Source organism: Alligator sinensis, unplaced genomic scaffold (genome assembly GCF_000455745.1).
Source record: "Alligator sinensis unplaced genomic scaffold, ASM45574v1 scaffold996_1, whole genome shotgun sequence".
In the NCBI taxonomy this organism is placed as follows: Eukaryota; Metazoa; Chordata; order Crocodylia; family Alligatoridae; genus Alligator; species Alligator sinensis.
In genome coordinates this window covers 472,514-480,075 of record NW_005842581.1, presented here as the reverse complement: position 1 = coordinate 480,075, position 7,562 = coordinate 472,514, and positions in this window count along the sequence as shown.

Here is a 7,562-nt window from a genome sequence, read left to right as displayed (position 1 = left end):
CCTGCCTATGCAGGGGGTCGGACTCGATCTATTGAGGTCCCTTCCAACCCTAACATCTATGAATCTATGAATCATTACATCAACTATTGAAATCATATGATGATACTAAAAAGCAAGGTACACTACCAACTATTTGACATGAAGCTATTATTTCTGTAATTCCTAAACCAGGCAAGAATTTTATAAATTCTTCTAACTATAAACCAATTTCTTTAGTGAGTGTAGTAGACACTGAAATCCTAGCCAAAAACTCTCACAGACTGGAACAGGTCCTTCTTAAGTTCATTAATCCTACTTGATTTTTATTAATTAAAAAAAAAAAAAAGAGTGTTTCATATAATGTATATACGGCTATTTGGAATTGCGGACTGCTGCTACTATATCAAAGTCTGACTCTTTTAGCGCTTGATGTGGAGAAGGTCTTTGGCTGTGTTTCTTGGCGGTATCCTTTTTTGCAAATGATGGGATTTGGTAAAGAATTCCTAAGGCGGTTACAGCTGTTATATACAAATCCTACTTCAAGAGTTGTAACCAATAACATATTATCAGAACAACTTCCCTTGCAAATGGGGACTCAACAAGGTTGCCACTGCCCCCTCCTTCTATCTGGTTTAGCATTAGAACCATAAGCTACAGGTATATGGAATAAGGGCGATATAAAAGGCCTTAAGGGATGAAACAGTGGGCGCATATTACATGTTCGTTAATGCACATTAAGTTTAGTACCTGTAACAACAGGTATGAACGTAACATGCCGTAATTGGCAATAATGTGCATTAGTGCAGATTAATGCTTTTTAAGTGATGTTAATGAGCGTTAGACTAAATCTATTGTGCATTAGCACAGTTTCTGCCAGCTGCGCTAATGTACTGTCGAATTAGTCTTCTGCTTATTAAGTGTCTTGTGTAGATGTGCCCAGTAAACACAAAATCCTGTTGTATGCAGATGTTGTACTAATACTTCTGCCAAAGCCTGAGAGATCAGTGCCCGCCCTCTTATCATTAATCCCAATTTTAGCAACCTGTCTGGTTACAAAACTAAATGGACTAAAACTGAGTTACTAAATAATTATACCACAAAGGACACATTTAGAAAATGGCAATTGGGACATATAACTTACTAGGGTATTAAAATATCCAGGAATAGTAATGTTGTTGTCTACCAAAACTTTAAAGTTTCTACCAAACTAGCAACATCCTGGTTGAGAGTTGTGACAGCTGAAAAGTGTGCCTGTGTGATAAAGGTGCTTGCTGAAGGCTCTATGAAGATTAAACCAAGTGTTTTTCTGTATTTGTTTAGATATTAAGCTATATGTTGTTGCTAAAAGCCTAATTAAAGTTTAAGACGTAGTGAGGCCTTGTATAAAGTAAGGCCTAGTAAATTTAGCAAAGCCTAGAAGTAGTAAGGCCCTGTGGCGTAGTTAAAATTACCTTATCAAAGAAATGCAAGGCTTATACTATTAATTGGTCAGTCTAAGGACAGCTGAAGTAAAAAGAATCTAAGTGGTTATACATTATCAAAACCATTCAGAAGCTTTAAATGAGCTGAAATATCTGGAAACCATTCAGAAGGAAGAGACAGCTCTGTAAAAGAATGTTAGCTGTTGCCTGGATCAGTGGGCCCGTGGACCTCGAAGAGCCCAAAAACTGCATCCCAGGGTCCTTTCCGGTACCCCTTTGAACAGTGTCGTTCGGAGACGCCTGATTTCGCTGAACTTTGAGGAAAAGAAGCTTGCTGTGTATCAGGCATCAGAGGGGACTGCCGATAAGTTGCCGACGTAAATTGCTTTTGTCCGTCATTGTTTGTCTTGTTACTACACGTAGTTGTGTTTTTGCTAAATCAATAAATCTTTCTTACCTTTCTACCCCCGACCATACTCTCAATCCTGAACCCTCCACAGGCAGCTGAGACAGAGGCTCCCTTTTTCCCCCGACCCTCCACAGGCAGCTGAGACAGAGTCTCACTTTTCCCCCAGTGAAAGATCCTTCAACTCAATACTAAAGCTGTGACAGGCTCACAACCACTGAATTCCTAGTGGAACTGAGGGTTAAAGTCCATAATCTGTGAATGGACATATATTGATAGGGCTGTTGTACGTGGGATCACTTGTTGTACAGACTATTCACTAATGTTGGGTTTATAGATAATATTTTGGTTATGGGTTTTAATGTGTGTTGCTGAACCTACGTAATGCATATATGTGTATTATATTTAATCTTTTCTCTTCTTTTCTGTAAATAGTTATATAAATAAAGAACCCTATTTGTTACTTAGGCTGGAGTGTAGGTAGTGATTGGCAGGCAGGGCAGAAGTACAGGGTCAGATGACCTAGGGAGAGGGTCAAAAGAAAAGGTTTATCCCAGAAAAGGCAGTTTGGCTATGGGTAGGAGTCACCAGAGAGAGTACCAGGGGAGAGCCAGTTCAGATGGCCTGCGGGAAAGGACTGTGCATCACAGAAAGGCATAAGAAACCCTATGCTGCAAGTGATACAAGTGCTTTGCACCTTCTGTATTTCTGTTACCGAGGTGAGAATTACTCGGTAAGTTTGCTTGTCAAGCTCGGTGTTTGAGAGCAGACGCTCATACTTCAATTTATATGTGAACCTGAAGACTAAGATGGCTGTAAGGGGCAGATTGGAGACCACTAGAGTGCAACAGAGGCATCCAGTTTATAGTTCTTCTAGGGGGCTGGAGCCCTGGGGTGTTGCTTATGGGCAGTAGCCCAGATACTCAATCCTCTGACATGCCAGAGCCTTCTCCACTACAATAGATCTGGCCACAAGAGTGGGGAGAGGGGTAAATTCTGTGCCCACAAAAGAGGCATACCTGGGGGCTGAGTGGCCCAGAGCCTGCAGAGGGCAGAGCTGCAGCTGGGGCCCAAGAACCTAGGGTCCTGGTGCAGTGGACCCCAGCCTGTAGGGCCCAGCCAAAGTAAAAGTGAACTGAGGCCCGGAAGGGCCTGAGTTTCAGACAGGGACCCACCCCAAACCCCTCATTTGCTTCCTGGGACAGCCTCTCTATGAACATATAACATCAAGTTGTGGCAAGTGAGATCACCATGAGGGGGCAGGACCCAGAGAGGCTAGAAGTGGGGGTGAGGAGGTTGGAGCCCAGTGGCAAGCGAACCTTCTAGCGTCAGCCCAGAATAGTCAACATATGTAAGCACTGAAACCAGAGTTATGTCATGCCAAGACTAAAGAGCACAAAGGAGGCCCCAACATAAATTGATGTAGGAAGAGGCAAAGGGAGCCACGATGTGACCATTACACATGGCACTTTACGAAAATGGCTAATTTAAGGCTTTTTGATAACCCACATTCTTGTTACTATGTAGCCCGTGTTCTTGTTGCTATATGAAAAATAAGATATATTTTAAAAAGCATGACGTGGGATAGTCTATTATTAAAAACAGTAAGCAAGAATCTATTAAAAGAAGGAAGAAAAGAAGTGAAAAACAAACCCTCAGGTTTTTTTTTAACTGAAATGGTGGGAAGATCATAGAGTTCTCATAAGAGGTAGACAAAATGTGGATGGTTCAAAAAAAAAAAAAAAAAGTTAAGTGTATTTTTTGCTGGGCTAGTTCAAGGAAATGGAGAGACATGAAAAGTATCAGACAAAAAGGAGATGCGAGTGTCAAATGAGTCAATCTAGGAAATGGGTGTAGGTTGTAGCCATGTTGGTCTAAGGGCATAGGCAGACAAGTTTCTTTGGGTAAATCTGATATCTTTTATTAGACCATCTCAATAGCTGGAAAAATTCTTCTTAGCAAGCTTTCAGGCACAAACAGCCTTCGTCAGGTTGAGGATGGTCAAAATGGGAAAGGCAGAGTGGGTAATTTGTGTCACAAGCACAGATAAGGCCACCAAGTAAAAATATGTAGAAGGAAAAGAAGCAGAACTTTGAAAAACATAAGCAGAGACTGAGGACATTGAGGAGAGGATTCAATTAAGGTAATACCAAGGAAGCAAGAACCAGAACAGGAAAAAGTCCTGGAAATATAAAAAGAGGGGTCTCAAAAAGGAGCGAGTAGCAAATGATGTAAAAGCAGAAAATAAGTAAATGAATAAATAAATCGAAAGAGAATGAGCAGGAGAGGCCTTTAAACTTTAAAAGGATTGAGTTATTAGTGATATTTAAGAGAGGTGGTGACTGAGACTTGGTGAAGAGCAAGGAAAGAGAAAGATCCTATTGTACTTCAGCAGACGCAAATATAATCCACAATAATTAAGGCAGTTCTAATCCCCATTCTAATACCCTGGTTGCATATCCAACTGCTTTCATCAATTTCCTTCTGAGATGGAATTTTCAAGTTTTGTCTCAGCTCAAAGGTGGTTTAAGTGTTGTCAAGCCAAATAGTTAAAAAAAAAAAAAGAAAAAGAAAAAAAAAAGAAAAAAAAGGGATGGGGAAATCGAACCAAAGTAGCTCAGAGATATAATCAAAGCAGCAATAGTCAGGTGTCAGAGCTGGAATCAGAAAACAGGAACGCCTAGCTTTTAGTCCAGCGCACTAAACTGTGCTTTCATTCACACACCCTCATCCCTCATTAAGTGTAAAAATGTTTGTCAAACATCCCTAAATTAATCAAATGCCAACAAGAAGGCCATCTGGCAAGCAGGCAGTTTAAACACTTGCATCTTGTGTTCACATAATTATTCTAATACCTTTCTTTTTAAAATATCTTAACTATAGCTTTAAAATGTATTTTGTACAATGACACTTTTCAGACATAAAATGTATCACATGGCTGCTTATGAAAAATTAACATCGTGAATACTACAACAACATGGTGAATCCAAAAACAAGACTGGTTTCATCTGACAGTGTTTTCATTTCATCCTGTGTAAGCTTTTGATTTGCCCCTATGATCACTTGTCTAATATGAAAAGCCACCTGTGGTAAAATGACGAGGATCTCCTGCCATTTCACAGTTAGTTGAGAACAAATTGAATAAAAACGGATGTGGTTCTTTCCCTCCCCCCAAAGGATCTCTGAACTGAAAAGTTGCAAATGCATCAAAGTAGCATTGATAAACATTGCTATCAGCACTTAATCTTAACCTCAGGGAAACTGTGCCACAGTATGTCATAAACTATATTGCTTTTATTAAATTTATATAATTTCTATGAGGCAAGGATTTTTGTGATAACTTTTATTGAACTAATTGTATATCACAAAACATCCTTGCCTCTCATATACTTTCTTGACCACCACAGCAACAACAATACTCTATCCATTCCATATGAGTATTAAAATTCCACATGAGTATTAAAACCTGTCCCCCTGTTGGGGGGGGGGGGGGGGGGGGGGGAGTATTAAAACAAATAAAAACCTTCCCCAAAACAGTCAACACAACTCCCTCCTATATGAAACCCTCCTCTCTTCTTCCATCAAAAATAATATACAATTATGAAGTGCCAATATCCTATCTAAAAAGCCCTGTAAATTTCCCTGCTAAAGCTTGTTTGCATATACAAGTTGTATCATTTTAATAGCACCAGTGTAGTTAAAGCAGTGGTTCTCAACCTTTTTGAACTTATACTGTACTTCCAGAAAAAATGATTTCTCATCTGATTTCCTTACCATCCTGGAATGCTGATGACCACTATCCTGTTTTCTTGCCACCTTGGTTTATGGTCTTCACTGACAGGACTGCATTGTTTCTGCAACTTACCAAAGAAACTTAGAATAAATTAGCATCTTAGCATCCATTATAGCAAAAGCTACATCCAATACATTTGGATAGTCATTATCCATTTGGATATATCAATCACATTCTAATACTTCTAAACTAAAGTTTTCCTATAGTATATTTGGATTATCTATTTTAAGGCCTTCTTTTGAAATGCCCTCTTATAATGTTAGGCCTTTTGGCCTGTTTAATTTGACCTGGTTTAGCAGGACACATTGATTGCTTTCTCCCCCTTGCTGACCACAGTAGAGTAACTAGAGTGGACTGAGGGGGCCACCAACTCTGGGTGCTGACTTAAAGGGGGTACTAGTATGGCCCCCTCCCCCCAGGACCCTTTTCCATGGCAGAGGTAGCCATGCAAATTTTGGTCATAGAGCTCCAGGCAGGTGCAACGCCATGCCCCATGGTGTATCTGAGTATGCCAAGTGGAATGCATCTTTCCCTTACCCCCTGGTCTTTGCTGTGGGAGGTTCAGCCCTGCTCCTGGAAGCATATCCTTGGTAGGGGAAGGACAATTGGGGAGCCAGGAGCAGCCCTGTCGAGTCTGTGCTGCTGCACCTGCACCAGCATGCAGGAAGCCCACCCCACAGCTGCAGCACCCTAAGCCACTGGCAAAATGAAGGCAGTTCATAGGGGCAACCATCTCAGGTGCCAAGGAGAATGAGGGGGTGAAAATGCTACTTTCGCTGCAACCATGCAATTGTGATTATGGTGACAGCAGCAACCAGAAGTTGCTGCTGCCCTTAAGTGCAGCAGCTGCCCCAGGCACCCAGCTGTGTTCTTATATTGTTGGCCTAGGCCTGCATTGCTACAGCAGAAGCTGTAGCAGCCACCACCCAAGTGCAGAGACCAGAAGCAGGTAAGATTCTCCTCCTCCTCCCCCCATCCTTTCCATCTGCTTCCCAGTGGTCAGCATAACTCCCCCTGCACCCTTTCACCTTTGCCCTGTGTGCTGAAATACCTTGCTATACCTCTAGCTGACCAGGCTAGTAGTCAGATTTGCAAAGGTTCACTCCATGGTCACAGAGAAATAGGCTTCTAGGACCTCTTACTTGAGCTACACCTTCTGTAGCTTGGCATAGGCCCCTTGAAAATGGCCAAGGCTGGCAACATGGGATTATGCATTTCTACCTTACTGACCTTACTGTATTCAGTTAACAAGACCATACTATCATTTTAATAGGATTTTAACTAGCTACCCGCAATTCAGTGCTTTTCATCCAAATATAAAAAAGGAATTCACTGCACCTGTTGCCTGTGACTAGTGTAATTGCTTTTTGGAAAGCAGTAATTTGCATCTACTAGTACCATTTGCCAAAAAAAACAGTTATCCACACCTGGTGGCCTTGGCCAACAGACTTCATTCTTCTTCCCCATGCTACTCTTCATTAATTAAGTTAAGCACTTTTATCCATACAAGACTAAGCCCATATTATCCATAACCTAGGCTTATGGTAGGTCCCCTATTTGTACCAGTCATTGTGGTATGGGCAGTCCTTGACTTACAACATTTTGCTCTTACAACATTTATAAATTGACACCCTGTTTCAACTTTGTAGGTCTAAAAAGAAAGACCTACAAAAGATGGAGGACTGGATCTACCTCCAAGGAGGAATATTCTGCACTGGTCAGGACCTGCAGGGAGCAAACCAGGAAAGCCAAGGCTGCAACTGAACTCCAACTAGCTACAAGTATCAAGGACGATAAAAGGTCCTTTTTTAGATATGCAGGGAGCCAGAGGAAAAGCAAAGGCAACATCGGACCCCTGCTAAACCAGATGGGACAACCGATGCCCAGGAAAAATCCAATTTGCTAAATAGGTACTTTGCACCAGTTTTTCACCAGTCCCAAGGGGCGCCCCTGCTCGTTACAA